Below are 18,809 nucleotides of genomic sequence, written 5' to 3'. Positions count from 1 at the left end.
CCCAGAGTAATGTCAAAGTAAAATCTGCCATTAAAATGTCGAAACACTTCTTTGTGAAATCTTCAGCTCCTTAGCTGTCATCCTAGCTGTGATGTCCTATCCCTTTAAATGGTGAGGCATTCTGTGCTCACTCAGGCACAGCCTCACTTTGGTTTCAGTTTCAGTTTTGCTGCCAGAACAATAAAGTCTCCACTGGCTCACAGCAGACAGCTGTGTTTCTGTCGGCTCCCTCTGTATCTATCTCTTTTCTCTGCTGGGTCCAAATATGTGTAACACGAGCCAACTTGAAGAGGAAACATACATTTCCCTTTGACCCTACAAATGTTGTGACTCCAGCAGTGAAAAAGTTCGGTGGATAAACTCCAAGAGTACGTGAGTTTACATCAAATTGCATGTATACTTGAAAATAAAGTTTATGGCAGCGAATCAGGAATGTTAATATGGGGAACCGGAGCCTATTAAAATGTTTACTCCAATTCCATTTATAGTTAAATCACATCTGGAGTCTTGCTCAGTTCTGTGGTCACAGACAATTTGGGAGCCACATCACTTCGCAAGTTAGAGTTACTCTGGTTTATGCTTATTCAAATATATGCAAGCTCTGCATACTTCAGCAAAATGTGTTTTTATGATATTGTCTGCAATTTGCATTTTTACCTGGTATTTTGGAAAGTCAACCATACGAATGCCCTCACGACATCTAAAATGAGATTTATTATTTATAATGTGACTTGCTTGCCAGTTACAAATATGAAGTTTTCTCCTTAACATCGTATCTACTTACACATGCGTCTGACAAAGTGGGTATTCACCCATGAAAGCTCATGCTCCAATACGTCTGTTAGTCTATACGGTGCCACAGGACTCTTTGCTGCTTGTTATAAAAGGTTAAATCTTTCTGTTAATAGGCATGCTCTGATTTTTGGAATTATTTGTCTTTTCAAATATTTGATCATGAATCATTTTATTAGCTAGACTTCCAATTTTTTTTTAAAACCCTTTCTATTTATTGTAGGATAACCTGGCAAGTTTTTAAGGGCAACCATTGTACTTTAACTTAGTGGAGTGAGTCCACAAGATGCAGCTAGAACAGTGGTCCCCAAACTCTGGGGCATTTGCCCCTAGAGAGGCGCAGAGGAACATTTGGTGGGGGGGCATAGCAGGGTCCAGCCTTGGCCCTGACTGCAGTCCCCATCCCTGCTCCCAACCGCAGCTTCGATCATGGCCCCTGCTCCCGGACCCAGCTCCCAACTGCAGCCTAGGTGGGGAGCGGACGGGGTAAATGAGGACGCAAGGTAAAATGTTTGGGGACCACTGAGCTAGAAGAAAGACATCTCACTACAAAAAGGTGGTTGACTTATATACATTTTGAGGGAGGGGATATTCTAAATGCACCTGTCAGTGAAGTCTAACATCAATACTATCAACACTGATACTGTCCATTTTGAATAGGAGGCACAGCAGGTCTCATAGAGCAGGCGATGTGTTGCAGCAGGTGTGGACACTGGACTAGGAGAGCTGAGTTCTAATCACACCTTTGTTTCTAATCTAAAGTTGCAACCTTCTGAAAGTCACTTCTCCCTCCGTTTTTCCTTCAGCCTTTTGGAGATCAGACTAGATGATCATAGTAATCCCTTCTGGCTTTATAATCTATTAAAAGTAAATGTGTCCTCATTTATGCCAGAGATGAGGTTGGCATAAAAAGCTAAAGCTGCAAAAAAGAATAGGTTATACCTAGATCTCTTCAATAATAGGCTGTCAACACTAAAATACAGCATGGCAGGAAGAACAATTTAGGTTTCTATTTATAATTCTAGGCAATATACATTAATCTTCATTTTATTATATTTTCAAAAGCATTTGAGTTTTTACAAGGAACTAAACTAGAATGCCACTTCAACATACATTTTTTTACAACATCCATACTGTTTTGGAGACTACAGTAATCTCATTTTGTTTTTAAGGGAATACTTAGACTGACTCATGCTTAATTGAGCTATGAAACTGTAATTGTATCAAGTTTCCACAGAGCTGTTGCCTATAAAATGGCAGGGGAAATACAAGATACAAAACATGCATTTTACTATGGAGTACATTAGACTTTCAAAATATAAATAAATGCCTGTAATTTCCTTTACAAAGAGCACACTAAATTTGAAATTTTGAATCTTACCATCAAAAGTTTTTACCTTTACTAAGCCCAGTTTTAAAGGAAAATAATTACATTTTATCTTTTTGTTTTTGTTTTAAAAAGACATTAAAATATTCACAAGTGTTGCTCTGTGAAGCTCAAAATCTCCTCTTTTTTACCAACAAAGGTTGAGCCAATAAAATATATTACCTCACCCACCTTGTCTCGCTCACATATTATAATGGTGTATAGATAATGGCAATAATATCTATAAAGGACTTTATATTGTTTAGTATGTTATGTCACAAGAAACTGTAATAAAGTTTACTGAGAAGAATTAACAGGCAATGGTGAATTCTAGGGCTGCAGATCCATTTGTTAGATAAAGTCAGTGCTAACTACTGTGCATATAGAAAAACACACTTCTTTCTATAGGCCTAGCAACTGTAATCCTATATTGTAACACATTTCCAAATATATGAATTTGAAATAAATTTAAATCAATCAGGCCCTAGTCCTGAAAAATAATATGCCCAGATTTCAAGGGGGCTCTGAATGGATTTAGTATTCCACAAGCATACCATGGAAAAGCTTGTGGTACCAGGCCTAAACTTGAAATCCAAGTTGCAATCATCTTCTTCCTCTTGTCCACTATAGTTTACTATGTCTACAAGGATATCCCCCTATTATTGTTTTTCACTGTTTTACCTGCACTATTTCATGTGTGTGAGAGCTGCTCTGATGTTCAATCTGTACCAGTAAGGGATTTTGTCACTACCTCTACTATAACCCTGGGTTCCTTTGTGTTGTGCAGCTTTGGTTCAGAGACCTATACCAACAGCTTGCTCACAGCACAATAGCCTCAGTCTGGCTTCCATCTTCTAGTTACAATATGCAGCACGATGTCAACAACCCTTCCAGCCCCGAGTTCTCCCCCCCAAAACTTCTTTGCAGTGCTCAACCCCTCTGTCTATAGCATGTACAAAACTTTATCAGGTTTGCTCCTCCTTTAAAGAGACAGTACACACCATTTTATTAACTAACTGGGATTTACAAACCGCAGACTTCAATCAAAGCACTGAGTTGGTTTATAGGAAAAGTAAACCAGTCATTAACAAAAGGACATAGGTTTCAGTGATACCAAGTATAAGGAATAAGGATAGAAATGGTTACAAACTAACAAAAGTAAAAAACACAATCCTCAGACTAAAACTCCACTTAACAAAGTAGAATCTTTTGTTCAATGAAGTTTTTCTCACCTCTGTCATACTTCCAGCATGGCTGGCCCATTCGTTAGCCAGGACCGACCCAACACACAGAGCTCAGAGTGCTGGTTTCTTTGACTCCTCACATAAAGGATTAAGTAGGAGTTCTCTCCCCCTCTCTTTATAGTTCAGTAGATCTTTGAAATATATTCTTCTGAAGTGTATCAGCAGAAAAAGTTCCTTTCCCCATGCTGCCTGGTGTAGATACCATACTGGCTTCTCCCCTGCTTGTGATTTTTACATTGCAACTGATCTTCCTGCAATGTCTGATACAAATTAATAGCCCACTGTCTTTGGGCCACAACTGGCTTGAGACACTGGCCCTTTTCCTTTACCTGGAAAACTATTTATCAAACTTCCCCGGACAAGACTTATTTAAATACATTTTAATTACACGTTTCCGGCACATATGTATAAGGGTTGCTAGGCATCTGGTTTTCGACCGTGCTGGCTCCAGTAAGCACTGCTGAACCGGCCATTAAAAGTCCAGTTGGCCGCTCGCAGCGGGGCTAAGGCAGGCTGCATTCCTGGCTCTGCGTGGCTCCTGGAAGCAGCTGGCATTGCCCTCTGGCTCCTAGGTGCAGGGGTGTCCATGGGGTCTCCTTGTGGAACCCCTGCCCCAAGCCCTGTCTCCGCAGCTCTCACTGACCTGGAACCACAGCGAACGGGAGTTGTGGGAGCACCTGCAGGCAGGAGCAGTGCGCAGAGCCGCCTGGTCGCGCCTACACCTAGGAGCCAGAGGGAAATGTTATTGCTTCTGGGAGCTGCCTGAGGTAAGCGCTGCCCAGCTGGAGCCCACAACCCAAACCCCTCCTGCACCCCAACCCTCTGCCCCAGCCCAGAGCCCCTCACACACCCAAACTCCCTTCCAGAGCCTGCACCTCACACTCCCTGCCTCAGCCCTGAGCTCCCTCTTGTATCCCAAACCCCTCATCCCTGGCCCCATCCGAGATCTCACACTCCCAGCCCAGAGCCCATATTCCTTCCCACACCCCAACCCTCTGCCCCAACCCAGAACTCCCTTCCACACTCCATACCCCCTCCTGGAACTTTCACCCTTCACCCTAATCCCTTGCCCGAGCCCAGAGCCCCTTCCCACACTCCAAACCCCTTGGCCCCACCCCCCATGCCAGAGCCCCTCTTGCACCACAAACCCCTCATGCCTGGCCTACCCCAGAGCCCACACCCCCAGCCTGAGCTCTTACCCCCTCCTGGACCCCAACTCCCTTCCCCCAGCCTAGGGAAAATGAACAAGTGAGTGAGGGCAGGGTAGAGCGAGCAATGGAGGGAGGGGGTATGGACTGAGCAGGGGTGAGGCCTTGGAGAAAGGGTGGGGCAGGGGCATGGCCCCAGGAAAGGGGCAGGCAGGGGGCGGGGCAGGGCCAGGGTGTTCGGTTTTCTGCAAATAGACAGTAGGTAACCCTACCACCCAAGTCCAGTCTACTATTTCCATAGTGTGGAGCAGTCAAATGTACATTTCTTACAGCATTTTGGGTTTTAATACACATAATATTTTCAGTGCTTTACTGTGTTTTTCTCCTGACACTGTGGGTAGAGATGTTAGAAAAATGAGATTTCGAATTCAGCAGCTTTTCATGTATTAACATTTGTTTTCATCCCCAATCAGGCAAAAAAATTGAAATATCAAAAAAGTTATGAAAAAAAATTCTGAAGAATTTCAATTTGGAAATGTCTACATGAAAATGTTCAACATTTTGGATTGAAACAAAACATTTCAACATTTTGAAACAAAAATTTCCACCTTGATTTTCCCTATGGAAAACTGAAAAATTTTGTTCAGTGAGTAGCCCTCCATCCACCTGGTTACCTCCTTTAACGCCAGTCTCTTTACAGATGTTGATGGACAGGCTTGGGTTCATCTGGGTCCTACCTCCAGCTCAGCAAGATATTTATTTTCTTCCTGTATGAATTTATTAGGCAGTGCCTCCACCCCTTTTGGTCCTTCCTAGCAGGGTCACCAGGGCAGCTCAGAAGGAAAATTCTAACTACAGGGTAATCCCCACTTACTTGCCAGATAGTTGGAAACTCCCAAGAAATAACACAAACACATAGAATATATTCAACAGAGTAATTATATTAAACAGGAAGTAAATATAACATAGGGTAAAACACTATTCTTAGGATCACCAGTGCCCATGCTGATAATACTCATAAATCTCCCCTGTTACATGACCTAATATAGTAAGAGCAAAATGTAGTGTCCCACTGGGCTGTGTACTTTGTAGGGGCATTTGGTGACCTGTGACAGCGCGATATCATCTGGGTAGCAATAAGCAACTTGGCTGACTTGGTTCAGTACAGCCCAAAAGACTCACACGTGATAACATGGTAAGTGCCTCCATGGATTTAATAGGCAGCAGGTAATAAAATCCCTAAACCTTTAATTCCTGGCTTGAGGACACAGTTCAGGGAGTAGGGGGTCTCCCAAACAATTTCCCTGACTAACTAAAGGATGGTGCACTCACAAATCTGCAGATGGTCCTCAAGTTCAAAGATGAATCTGCACTCCTCACTAACAGCAGAAGGGCTGACACTTCTTCATGCAGGAGTCAGGCTGCTTCTGTTCCCAGGATTTCCCCTGATCACAGCGGGCTCAAGGTGCAAATTATAATATCTCTACTAAAAACCTAATCTCCTAATCTAATCTCCTGACCTAGTGCTCAGATACACTCTAAATAGGCAACCCTGAACTAGCAGCCAAAAAGCACTTGCCACATGGTAACTGATTTACCTAGGGAGCTGGGGGGGGGGAGGGGTATGATGCCTGATGCCTGATGCCAGGCGAGGGAAGGGTATGATTTTCCAAGAAAACTCTATACTGGGGTGGCCAACCTGAGCCTGAGAAGGAGCCAGAATTTTCCAATGTACATTGCCAAAGAGCAACAGTAATATGTCAGTGGTTCCCCAACCCCACTCCCAGTGCCTCCTGTTCACTGGCAGCGCCACCGATCAGCACCTCCCCTTCCCTTCCCGCACCTCGCCCGATCAGCTGTTTCGTGGCATGCAGGAGGCTCTGGGGGTGAGGGGGAGGAGCGAGGACATGGCAGGCTCAGGGGAGGAGGCAGGAAGGGGTGGAGTGGGGGCAGGGCCTGTGGCAGAGCCAGGGGTTGAGCAGTGAGCACCCCCTGGCACATTGGAAAGTTGGAACCTGTAGCTCCAGCCCTGGAGTCAGTGCCTATACAAGGAGCCACATATTAACTCCTGAAGAGCTGCATGTGTGGCTCCGGAACCACAGGCTGGTCACTCCTGCTCTATACATAGGGAGTCACCTTGATCAGGGAAAGGATAAGCTGAGGGATCCTGCTTCCAGGTCTCCAGAGGCCAGTTCTCAGGGAGACCCTGCATGCAGGCCTGGGACTCACAAGCTCACCCACAGCAAGCTCTGCCATTACAGCGGCCAGCTCTAGACCCTCAAAAATGCTTCTTCTCTTTCATAGTGCTCCCTTGGGCAGGGATCTCACTGAGGACCTTCCTATTGGGCAGGCTAGCTTTTCTTTCCAGTCTTTTACTTATCATTTATTTGACTCTGCTCCTGTTTTCACAGACACGGCCCCTCCTCTGAGCTCATGAGCTGGTGGCCATCCAGGTACCCTGCTATTCTCCCCCGAGCCAAGGGGGGTCTTATTGCTCAAACTAATCTCTCCTCTCTCTCTCTCTCTTAGTTGCCTCTCAGACTCTGAGTCTGCCCAGGCCCCTCTTCTTCCCAGGGACTTTGCTTCTCCCTGTGCTACAAGCACACAGAGACCAAGGAACCAAGGTAAACTCCTTGGGGGTTACTTGGGAAAATGTCAATACCCAAAAATGTTGATTTCCACAAATCATATTTACCAGCATAAAATATTTTTGTGCAAAAACTTTTGACCAGCTGTAGCTCTGGGTAAGGATCTGGCTTATTATTTCTACATACATCCTTTTCTCCCCCTCATCTCTGGAACCCTATCGAACCCTCCCACCAAACCCCTACCTCCTCTCTCACACACACACATACTTTTTCTCTTTAAAATAAAAAATATTCCATTTATCAATGTTGCAGCAATCTGTTTGCCTCCATGTTCTAATAATAACTCTTGGTCTTGAATGTTAAATGCACTGCACGAATTGTTTGCTTTGTGACAGCTTTCAAAATGAGGTTAAGACAAAATGTATGCTCAAATATGTATCAGATTGTTTTAATTATGAACTGTGCCATGTTACAAATGCCTGGAAATTGATTTCTAGGAGCACAACATGTTTATTTAAACATTCATTGGCCTCAAGGGCATAGTTAGCTAAATTATTCAAAGGTACAGACCTGAAGCTTTTTTTAATTAAAATTCCAGGATTCATCAACTGGCTAGAAATCATTATGAAAACATTCAGGAAACCTTACACTGGCAAGAGGATGAGATTGCTATTGGAATTGGAATACAATTTTTTATCTAAAATTGCTTCTGTCTTGCTTTTTATTTCCAGTGCCAATTTCATTTTGGATTCTTAGCCCCATCAATGAAATGCGGGGGGGAGGGAGGGAGGGAAGGGAGGAGTGTGCATGTGTCTCCTTGATATCTGAAGCAGGGAGATAACATGTGGGAAACTCACAACACCATCTGAGTCTTACATACCCCAGGTAAAACATATATTTATATGTAACTTTAGTGCCCTCATGGCCCAGATAGAGTCTGCTCTGTAGGCAGCTCTGGCTAAGAAAAGGAGCCTGCAGGAACACAACAGGGAAAGTCCCTTCCACCCCAGGGGCAACTGTTTCAAACATCCCTCCCCTCCTAGCATGAACACACACCCACACCAGAAGAGTACAATAAATATAGGAAAGGGAAGTATTTATTTACAGAGTGATGAAAGGAGAAAAACAATAGGGGGAAATCTAGGGGGAGTGGAAAAACAGGGTTACATTCAACACAAACAGAGACTGAAAGGGCAGATACCAAGCAATGCATCTGCACAGAGAATTCAAAAGTCCTGGGCAAAGTTCCAGTCCGGTGGTGAGTCTTGGGTGCTCCTGGGCATCTTTGGCACCAAACAAACTTTCCCCAACAAAAAGTTGCCCTCTTCTGCTGCTCTCTGCAAACCCACACAGTGACAACCTCTCCACTTAGCTAGCTACAACCTCCCTCATTATTTCTAGTGCAAGGTCACAAGCCCCGGTACTCACGGCCTCATACAGCTCTGGGCAGCAGTGATACTGGGTCCATCCATCTCTGGTTTGTCGTTCTCAGGTGATTCCTCCCTGGCACAGTGTTCCTCCTGGCTCCTGTCCTGGGGTGTCCCCAATCTGCCGCTCTGTCCCTCCCAGGCTTCAGGCAGGTTCTTGGCTGCTTCACTCTGTGAGGGCCTGCTTGCTGCAGCCCTTCTGTCTGGAGCGCCAGACACACACACCCTGTTCTCTCCCTTTCTCCACAATCTTCCCCACTCTCCCCACCCAAACAGCCTTCCTCTACTCTTGAATAACCGTCACAATCAGTCACTGATCTTTCACATTCCAGGGCCTTCAAAACTGAGCAAATTATTTTACAGAGCAAATACTTTTGCCATATTGAAATTTTGGGGAAATCATGCCTTTGTTGTGCTCAAAATGTTTCAATTATTGTCACTGTAGTAAAGATAATAGAGCAGCCATGAATCTGGTCTTTATATTTCAGTTAATTTGCTCCTAGCCCTTTCATTGACCCTTGTATTTCAGCAATCTATGGTCATGTAGCTAGCAAAGAAATTCTGGATATGTGGAAAAACATGGCTCTACTTGCAAAAACTATTGTTGCTCATCTGCCACAGTTATGCACTTCCCATCCACCCTGCAAACTTTGCACCTCCTTGTCCGCCACCACTATGATAAATAGCTGAACTGCACAACTGTTTGAAAAGCCTGAAGGAAACATTGCTGAAACCGTACAATCTTCACAGAGCAGCTGACCAGGAAAGGGACATAATTCGAATATTTCTAAAAGTATGAAAAAGGTGAGAAAAAGTGTAGAGGTACTAAGGGCTAATTATACCATCCAGATGAGAACAGTTGAGAACCAAACCAACAGCTTGGTCTGAAATAGCTGAACCGTTCAACTGTTCAAATAGTTTGTTTTCTACATGACATGTCTGGTGAGTAGGGTTTTAATGATGATTTTTGCTGGGATAGGGAATAAAAATAATTTTCCTCTCCTTTCTTATCTCTTTTCCTCCAGATCTTTCTCCATCTTTTGAGTCAGTTTCAGACTTCTGATCAGTTTCTCTTTCTCTTTTGAACTGTATTTTAAAAAAATATTGTAACCCCTTTTCATTGCTTGTACAGCCACAAAGTTCCCTCTGCTAGCCTTTCCATTGCATTGTGTGCACTTTTTAAGAGACAACTCCTCTCATTAATTCACTGACTCTGTGCTATTTCAGAACAGTGAGATAGCAAGACAAAGTGGTTATTAGGGAAAAACAAACCCACAGCGGGAATGAAATTGGTTTGTAAAAGGACAGAGTGACCCCTATTTCAGACATGGAGTGGGCCGGTGACATGTGGATGTCACACTCCATGTACATCAGCATTCCAGCCTCTCAAATATTAACTATTCTAATGTTATCCATATGCCTAGTTGGAAATTCTTTTCCCAAAGTGCCTGAACAATCTGCAGCTTTCTGTGCACATTTTGAAACTGACTGAGTGCTATAAAGTCAAAAGTTCTCAAAAGATACCTCAAATGAGAACACTAAAGTTTGTATTTTGATTGTGTGAACAGTATTTGTTTTAAATTCTTTGAATACAGTGATGATTCACAGGAACCACAAATCCATTGTCGGAGCTTGAATGGTTGCTTTATCGATGAGATGATGTTTCTGACTGGTTTGCCATGCTGAGAAGGTTTTACAAGGGGATTGGTCCTGATTTGAGCAGGGGGTTGGACTAGATGACCTCCTGATGTCCCTTCCAACCCTGACATTCTATGATTCTATGATTCTACAACAATTGTTTGTGTCAGGTTACTTAGGGTAATTATGCCATGGACACAAATCATCTTTCTAAATTATGCAGCAGATACAGTTTGTTCTGCTTCTGAAATATCTCCTGTGAGAATCATAAAAAATTTCTTCTTGTGAATAATTCCATTCACTAATCACTCGTGAATGACTGTATGGGCAACATGCATGAAGCAACATTTTCTAAACTGGCAGGATGTTGTATTTCTATTTAAAATATCAGCTGTTAATTGTGAGTTATGCTTGTAAATATAGTTTTTAATGTCAATTGATGTTTGAGCCATCACATAAAAGAAAATGCTGCCCTGTAGCCCTAAATTTCAGGGAGCCAGATTCTTTCTCAGGTTGGCATCACTGTGTTGTGCAAGTACTTCAGTTCTTTAAAGTTGCCTGCTATAGCTTTCTTCATTTGAAATTAGCAGGCAGCATGTGGTTTACCTTAAGTTCTTCTTTTTAACCACTGGCGATAACTCATTTCAGTAATTGTTTTCAATTAATTTGGCCATCATAATTATGTTAGAAGTCCAGGGCACGGTCTATGGTGGTTTAGGAATAAATGAGAATTAGACTTCAAAAGTATTAAGATCAGCAATACCCCTTCATGTTGATTGCAAAGACAGAAGAGTACTTTATGTTATGTGACTTATTATAAAAGTGATACTGAGGGTTTCAGGAAACATTGAAAATCCCATCTTTAAGATGCTTGAAGAAATATTCCTTTTTATTGCAACCAGCTGGGCTCTCAAAAGTCAGGAAGGCAAAAAGGAAACCAAAGTAGGTAAGCACAAGACATTTTACTGTTCTATTGTTTGGCCTGTGTGTTAACTGTTATGTGAAATTAAGATGCTACATTCTACTGTGCTATTAGCTCTTTCCTGTGATTATTCAGTAGTAAGCTGTACAATATACTTCTTGTGCAGTTGCCAGAAAATTCAGTAACTGTGCAGGACATTAAAAATGGTTGTTTGTACTGTTCCCATTTGCCTCAATATATCTGTTTGTATTCCCAGTGGATGCATGATCTTTAATGTATATACCAATGAGCTTTTGAAGTGACTTGCTTGGAGCCTTTCTGTTCCTTCCCCAAGAATTCATTTCTGGACTGGATGTAATACAGAAGTGCTTACTGAATTTTTTTCAAGCAGTATTATGATAACTCCAGTTCCTCTGGCAGGTACATGGACCACTTCAGAGCAGGAAATGAATGAGGAGGAAAAAAGAGTGAGAGGGAATAAACAGAAAATGAGTAGGCAATGAAAGAGCTGGTACCAAAATAAAAGGAACAAGAGAATGGAAGGATGCACTAAAAGGAGAGAGGGGGAATAAGGGGAAATGGAAACACAGAAATGAGGCAAGAGGATTACTGAAAAAGAAGGTATAAATGTTTGATCAACATTCAAAAATTAGATCATCAAAAGTCAGTTTTAATCTAATCTAAAGCTTGGACATTTGACATATTCTTATAATTGAGAGACTGGAAAGCCTGCCTGACATTTAAGTTGCTGATTAAAGGTCAACAAACAGAAAGACCTTCTCTGTCAAAGTTTAAGTGGACCTGAGATGGCAGGATCAGGGCCAAGTCTTCTCTTTTATAGCTCTTCTGGCAGGCTGACAAGCCTCCTCACAGAAAATGTTATAGCAGGGCCTTCCCCTGAGGAAGAATAGTCAATGTGGACCTTTGCTTTGAAGTTAATCTTCTCTTGCCTATGTATAGTAGGAAGAGTGCCTGAAGCATAAGCCCTTGTATCAGAGGCCTGGTATGAGACCTGAGGCATGGGCTAAAGTAGTGGTCAAAGCTTTGCTAATATAAAGCAAAGACAGGTTGTGAACTAGAGTCAGGCCCTGTTCACAGACTCTGGCAAGAACAGGGCTGATATTGCAGAAACACACACTCCTAAAAAGGGCTAGGCACAGAAAACACATGCAAATTCATTCCAGAAGGGTGGTACCAGAACACCCCATACCAGAACACACCACCCCCACCACACGAACACACTGACCCCTCCTAAAGATAAGGTCAGGATGACAGTGTGATGGACAGAGATGTTTTGATTGAGCCAACATGTACAAGGTAATGGGTGGTAGCTAACCACCTCAGGGGGCAGTAACTAACCACTTCAGAGGGGCAATAAGTAACTTGGAGTCTCAGAGAGAGTGTCTTTGGCCAGCTGAGGGGGAATGGAAAGTCCCACCATTCACTGAGCTGCATCCATTATCACGGGCATACATGTCTTAGTATCCTTGTAGTGTCTGCCAGGTGCTATTTCCATGCTTCATTGACAATAAACTTGAACAAGTACCTTTATGCCATAATGGATTTTGTGGTCATTGGGCTGTACCAGCTGTACCAGCTACCTGTGCAGAGTTGGGGTGGAATACAGAGGGAACACATGCAGCCAAACATCTAACTACACTGGTGACCACTGATCTGGTAAGTAAGCAAGCTGTCCTCTGTAGTAATCACAATCTAACATGGCAGAAAACTACATGTAGGAACCCCGCTTGATCACTCTCTGAAAATCCTCAGTTTCATAAATTATGGACGTGCTGGTTTCCTAGCAAAATAAGTCCATATGTATTTAAAATATGTAGTGGGGAATAAACATAGAACTGAATCTGTAAGGCTAGGGCAGAGACTGTAGCCTTGAAATGTAGAATCCTGCAAACTATAGCCATGGCTGATAAATGGTTAAAACAACATGCCACAAAATTGGTGGGGCAAGTAACAGAACCAAAGAAAGAGTTAAAAGAAGCAGGAGAAGCTACAGAGCCCTGGAATGCTCCCACTCTTCTCGTAGGGTGGCAAGCAGTCCAGAGACAGCAAGCACAGGAACAGAATAAAACATTGGAAACCATGGTAAGAAACCTACAAAAAAGAGAGGCCATCCCCTGTTATAAATGTTTGTGGTCAACAGCAGGCTCCAGGTAGCCACCCTATGCCTGAAGAATGGGGACAGAAATGGAAAAAGGTGGCCCTAGCAAAATTACAAGATGAAATGGGGTCTACTGCATTGCAACCACCACCAAATGATAAAACTTAAATCGAGACCTAGACTGGTGCCTGTCGGAATGGGAGAAGTAAGTGCACAGGAGGGAGAAGTAGCAAACAATACTTTCACTGAACTGGTAAATCAGATGAAGGGGGGGGGGAAATGGAATGGTTCACAAAGCACATTAGGAGACAGAAGCTGGGACTCAATTGCAGGGAAGTAAATAAAGAATTTCAAAGTGAAAAACCAAATTTGGGCAGGTTAACACCTAGAATTAATGCATTAACACATGGAGTGTCTCAAACAATTAAATGTAGCAAAAAAGGGCACTCTTGCAATCCATTTGGCATGCAGACAAAAGCAACAGACACTGGGGGAACAAATTCAGGTTTTGCAGGAGCAGCTAAGGACCCCCCACTCTCCTTTCAAAGCCAGGATAAATACCAGGGGTGTGGATTCCCAACTGTGCAGGTTGCCAACTGCTTTTCCCCCGTGGAGCCCCACTCCTTGCTCAGAGCTAAAAATATAATCTTCTTTCTCAAATATTTTTACATACCCAGTGAAGTTTTCCTTTATATCATTTTTCAGTTTGCTAAACTTGCTGCTGCTGCTTGTACCTTAAAATAATTTTATAGAGTTAATCTCTCTTGGCTCAGGTCTCGCTACCTTCCTAGGTTGATTCCCCTCTTCCTCCGGCTCTCCTCACTTCTGTTCTCTTTGTTTTAAAAGTTAAGTTAAACTTTTTACAGAAATCTCCAAAAGATAAAGCAATTAAAAATAAAACAAAACAACAAAGAAAAAACAAGATTAACTAAATCCAGTAAATTAATTATTTTAAGTAAAGTTTTTAACCCTTCAGGAATGCAGGAGCTGGACTTAGTCCTAACTTTCTTGAAGATATGGTTGCCAAGCAACAGAAATGCAGACTCTGCTTCTAATCCTAACTACTGACTAATATTTGAAACATGGGCTTTCCTTATTTCTGTATAGCAGTGTTTTAAAATAAAATTTAATATAAAGTAATGAAAAATGCTTTGTTACTAAATTAATACAACAAATTTGGCAAAAAAATAATATAATTGTTAAAATTTTAAATAACAAGCTTATAAACTTGCTTATTTAAATGTTTAACCCTATTGTTAAAAATTCATTATTTTAATAACTAAGTTCTTAATGCCTTATTTTGTATCGCTATAAATAAAACTGTTACCTTTTGGTTTTAGAATAATAGAATATCAGGGTTGGAAGGGACCTCAGAAGGCGATCTAGTCCAACCCCAGCTCAAAGCAGGACCAATTCCCAACTAAATCATCCCAGTCAGGGCTTTGTCAAGCCTTCCTTAGAGGTTTTTAAGGTCAGGAGATTCCACCTCCTACCTAGGTAACCCATTCCAGTGCTTCACCACTCTCCTAGTAAAAAAGTTTTTCCTAATATCCAACCTAAACCTCCCCCACTGCAACTTGAGACCATTGCTCCTTGTTCTGCCATCTTGTACCACTGAGAACAGTCTAGATCCATCCTCTTTGGAACCCCCTTTCAGGTAGCTGAAAGCAGCTATCAAATCCCCCCTCATTCTTCAGTTCTGCAGACTAAACAAACCCAGTGCCTTCAGCTTCTCCTCATAAGTCATGTGCTCCAGACCCCTAATCATTTTTGTTGCCCTCCGCTGGACTCCTTCGAATTTTTCCACATCCTTCCTGTAGTGTGGGGCCCAAAATGAGACACAGTACTCCGGATGAGGCCTCACGAATGTCAAATAGAGGGGAATGATCACGTCCCTCAATCTGCTGGCAATGCCCCTACTTATACAGCCCAAAATGCCGTTAGCCTTGGCAACAAGGGCACACTGTCGACTCGTATCCAGCTTCTCATCCACTGTAACCCCTAGGTCCTTTGTAAGTTTGTCCTGTATGTCATGTATGTTGTCCTGTAGCTATTTATTTTGTTGCAACAAAAATCGATTTTATACCATTTTTAATGTAAGTGTTACCACTTATTTCAAAGTTCAAAAAGGTCTCAGTTATTAATATATGTACATATGTTTCTGCCTCAACAAATAATGCAAGTGCGAACAAATATTATTTTACTAATCACAGGTTTTTTATTTAAAAAGAAATGTAAGGGAAACCTCAACATTAAGGAAAAGGTAATATTAACAAAAATGTAAATTTATTTTTTGGGTTTTTATAAACTTGTTTGCACCTTATTATATATTAAATATATAGTTATAAGAATATCATAGCAAAAATGTTAAACAATTTATGCATAAAGCTAACCAAACAATTTCAACGGGTTTCTACCTTTGTCTTCCAAACACAGCCAAATGTCATCAAAATTATAATGCCCTCAAAATATTTGCATAGACTTGTATTTAAGATTAATGTTGGTTTAATTTTTATTCTCAAGTTATGTTAAAGGGAAATAGTGGTTGTTAACGTTTGTGCCTCAACAGTTAACAAGTGAAATTTGTATATCAAGCAAATTAACTCTAAAAAGCTTGGGTAAGAATTCTAATAACTCTTTTGCTAAAACAGGGCTCAGCAGGGAAAAGCAATACACCTTCTCATAGTAGATTGTGCACATCTATCTGAGCAGTTAAACATTATATTAAGGATAAATTATTAGTAATTCACCTCAACTGAAAAATGAATGTGTATATACAATTGCTTGTGTTATAAAAGACTTGTTCCCTATTATATTTTAAACACACTAAGTTAATAAGTGTATTAAATTTGGGTTACTGAAAATAAGAAGAAATGTAAAACAAATAAACAGCTTAAGTTAGTTAACAAAGTCTTAAGGTTATATCCCACAGCTCCCAAAGACATCAGAAGATATCAATACACAGTGAAGAAACCCCCAAGCATCAAGAAAAGAAAAAAGTGCTTTATAAATAAGACTTGTCAACTATATCTCAGTCTACCATATATGGACAATTAAATTGGCAATCAGTTAGAAACCACTAGCTGGACCAGGTTAAACTCTCATTTAATTTGAATTTGGCTACTGTGTAAAAGCAACTGTATTTTGCACATTGTGAATGTTGTACAACATTGCTAAGCTGTTTAACCAACACACAGGTAAAAATCAACAAATGAATGGCAGCAAAGAACATGAAGGCAAGAAAAAACAAAGTGGTAAAGAAATGAAGTTACACAGTAACTACATATTGGGCAAACATATTGACTGGTACTACCAGGCACACTTTGGGGTCAGTGACACTGCATCCTAAGTGAGGGACATTTTATTCAAAACAATCTTGTTCAGTGTCTAGGTACCAATACTAAATCATGGCACATTTGATAAATTAGTTACTGTCCTTTCAGTATGTTATCTGGAAAACAGCATCCATAAGAAACTGAATCTACATCAACTACTGGTGTATTAGAACAGAAAAGCTAGCCATTCCTGTTTCCTGCTCCACAAAGCCTACCAAAGGGTGATAACCAGCAGTAAGAGTATCCTATAACACGGATGGACAGTACTGTGTAGTAACTAATCACAAGAATTTATATATAAAGGCCTTATTTGTAATGTCACTACTCCAAATTTCTGTTTTACTTCTCATATACATAGCACTGTAAATCACACTGTAATAATACCTATCCCAGTATTTCAAAACACTCAGCCTACTACCAATAATAATACAGGTTGCAACTGTAAATACCCTAATAGGAGTGTGTGGCTATCTGTGGTACCACAAGGGTCAAACCACAATACCAGATTGGAAAAGAATTGTTATGCTTGGATATAAAGTAGTGTCATATGTACACATACATATTATACATCTATGCCCATATACACTACAAATATATACACCTATCTATATTATATATATATATATATATATATATATTTGAGAGTGCCTCTAAGGCTCAATCATAAAACTATATATCTGTCTTCACAAGTTAAACTAAAGTGAAAATTAAATATTTATGGAAGCAAATATACATTTGTGTAGGCTCATTTTTACCTCTTAGTAGAAGACACATCACCTGAGTGTCAGTGCTTGGAGGCATGATGGGGCATGGCCCTTTCCTGACCAGACATGCCTCCTCTGTGAGGCCACTAGTGCTTTTCACAGCAAAGGAACCTCATCCTCTCCTCCCTCCTACAAAATAAAATTTCATAGACAGACTTGTTTATACTGCTCTATATACTATACAATATTTATATTCAAATTCTTCATTTTATAATTGTATGGTAAAAATGAGAAATTAAGCAATTTTTTCAGTAACAGTGGTCTGTGACACTTTTTTTGTATTTTTATGTTTGATTTTGTAAGCAAGTAGTTTTTAAGTGAGGTGAAACTTGGGGGTATGCAAGACAAATCAGACTCCTAAAAGGGGTACAGAAGTTTGGAAAGGTTGAGAGCCACTGGTCTAGTATATCTGTGCAAAGCCTTATAAGCCAAATTCTCTTCTCCATTATACCCATGCAATTCCATTTAAGTTAAATTAATGAGGGTTTGCACCAGTGTAACTAAGAGAATGCTTTGATACTGTATTTTTCCAAAGCTAAATATGTAAATGTGCTCAATAATAGAGGCAGACTACACTGTAAGAAATCTTGAAGCTTTTAGTCCTTTCTCATAGCCCAGTCATGTTCCCAGCTCATTGAAATCACAAAGAGAGAGAGAGATGGAAGATTGAACCAAAAAAAATTCAGCAGCACTATGAAGTCCTCAAAAATAGAGCTTAAGTGCAATTCAAGTGACTCAAAGTCCTTCTCTTGGCCTTCTCACAGTGATGACATTCATCCTTATAGTCCTGTAGTTGTTGAATCAGTTCATGTTACTTAAGTGTTAACATATGTATGCAGAGTGTAACTATACATACACCAACACTTAATGCTGCTGCTAATGAGCACACGCCAGTGTAGTAAGTTAAATAAGTATATGTTGTATACTTTCACTGTCACTGATTTTCACATATTCTCTGTTACACATACTGTTACACAATAAAGTAAGAAACTGCACACGTTTATAGGATTGTGAGGCAAGGAGCCAAAATTTGGGAATGTGGTAAGAATAAAAAAAAATCTAAGACTGTGTTGTGATTCTTATGCAGAAGAAGGTAAGAGTTAATGTTGAGTATTCACGTGTAACTTGACATTTTCTGGTTATTCAGCTGTCAATTGTCTAATCCTCTTAATACATTTAAATACACAAATTAAAAACACCAGATTTTGCTTAAATATTTCCAATTTTAATAATTGGACTACCTCCACTATAACAAAAGCAAAGGCAGAACCACACAGATTTGCTAATAGTGAATCTTTTCTATATTAATTCATCTTTTTAAAAATAAAATAGGCTTGTGGATGTTCTTTCCTTTGATTATATCTAGCCCTTGTCACAGAAATATTCATCAAACATCTTTCTTGCAGTGGTTCTCAAGCCATTCTGAGACTGTAAGAAAATTGTGTCGACAAGGTCGGTTAGTCTAG

The 18,809-nt window shown here is 40.8% G+C and overlaps 2 long non-coding RNA genes across 2 annotated transcripts in view; one reads left to right on the top strand and one right to left on the bottom strand.

The window, feature by feature from the left end:
- LOC123363905 overlaps positions 1-6,088 on the bottom strand; it is a 94,500-nt gene extending 88,412 nt beyond the window's left edge. The window contains exons 1-2 of the long non-coding RNA XR_006576937.1: positions 5,883-6,088; positions 4,046-4,124 (exon numbers count right to left, since the gene is read on the bottom strand). This is a non-coding gene — a long non-coding RNA (uncharacterized LOC123363905). The remainder of the gene's footprint in view (positions 1-4,045; positions 4,125-5,882) is intronic.
- LOC123363906 lies at positions 109-7,781 on the top strand. Its single transcript, XR_006576938.1, has 3 exons — positions 109-368; positions 7,080-7,174; positions 7,737-7,781. It is a non-coding gene; the product is annotated as an uncharacterized LOC123363906 (long non-coding RNA).
- Positions 7,782-18,809: the final 11,028 nt, after the last annotated feature.

Source organism: Mauremys mutica, chromosome 2 (genome assembly GCF_020497125.1).
Source record: "Mauremys mutica isolate MM-2020 ecotype Southern chromosome 2, ASM2049712v1, whole genome shotgun sequence".
NCBI classification, from domain to species: Eukaryota; Metazoa; Chordata; order Testudines; family Geoemydidae; genus Mauremys; species Mauremys mutica.
This window is presented reverse-complemented; position numbering and strand designations above follow the sequence as displayed.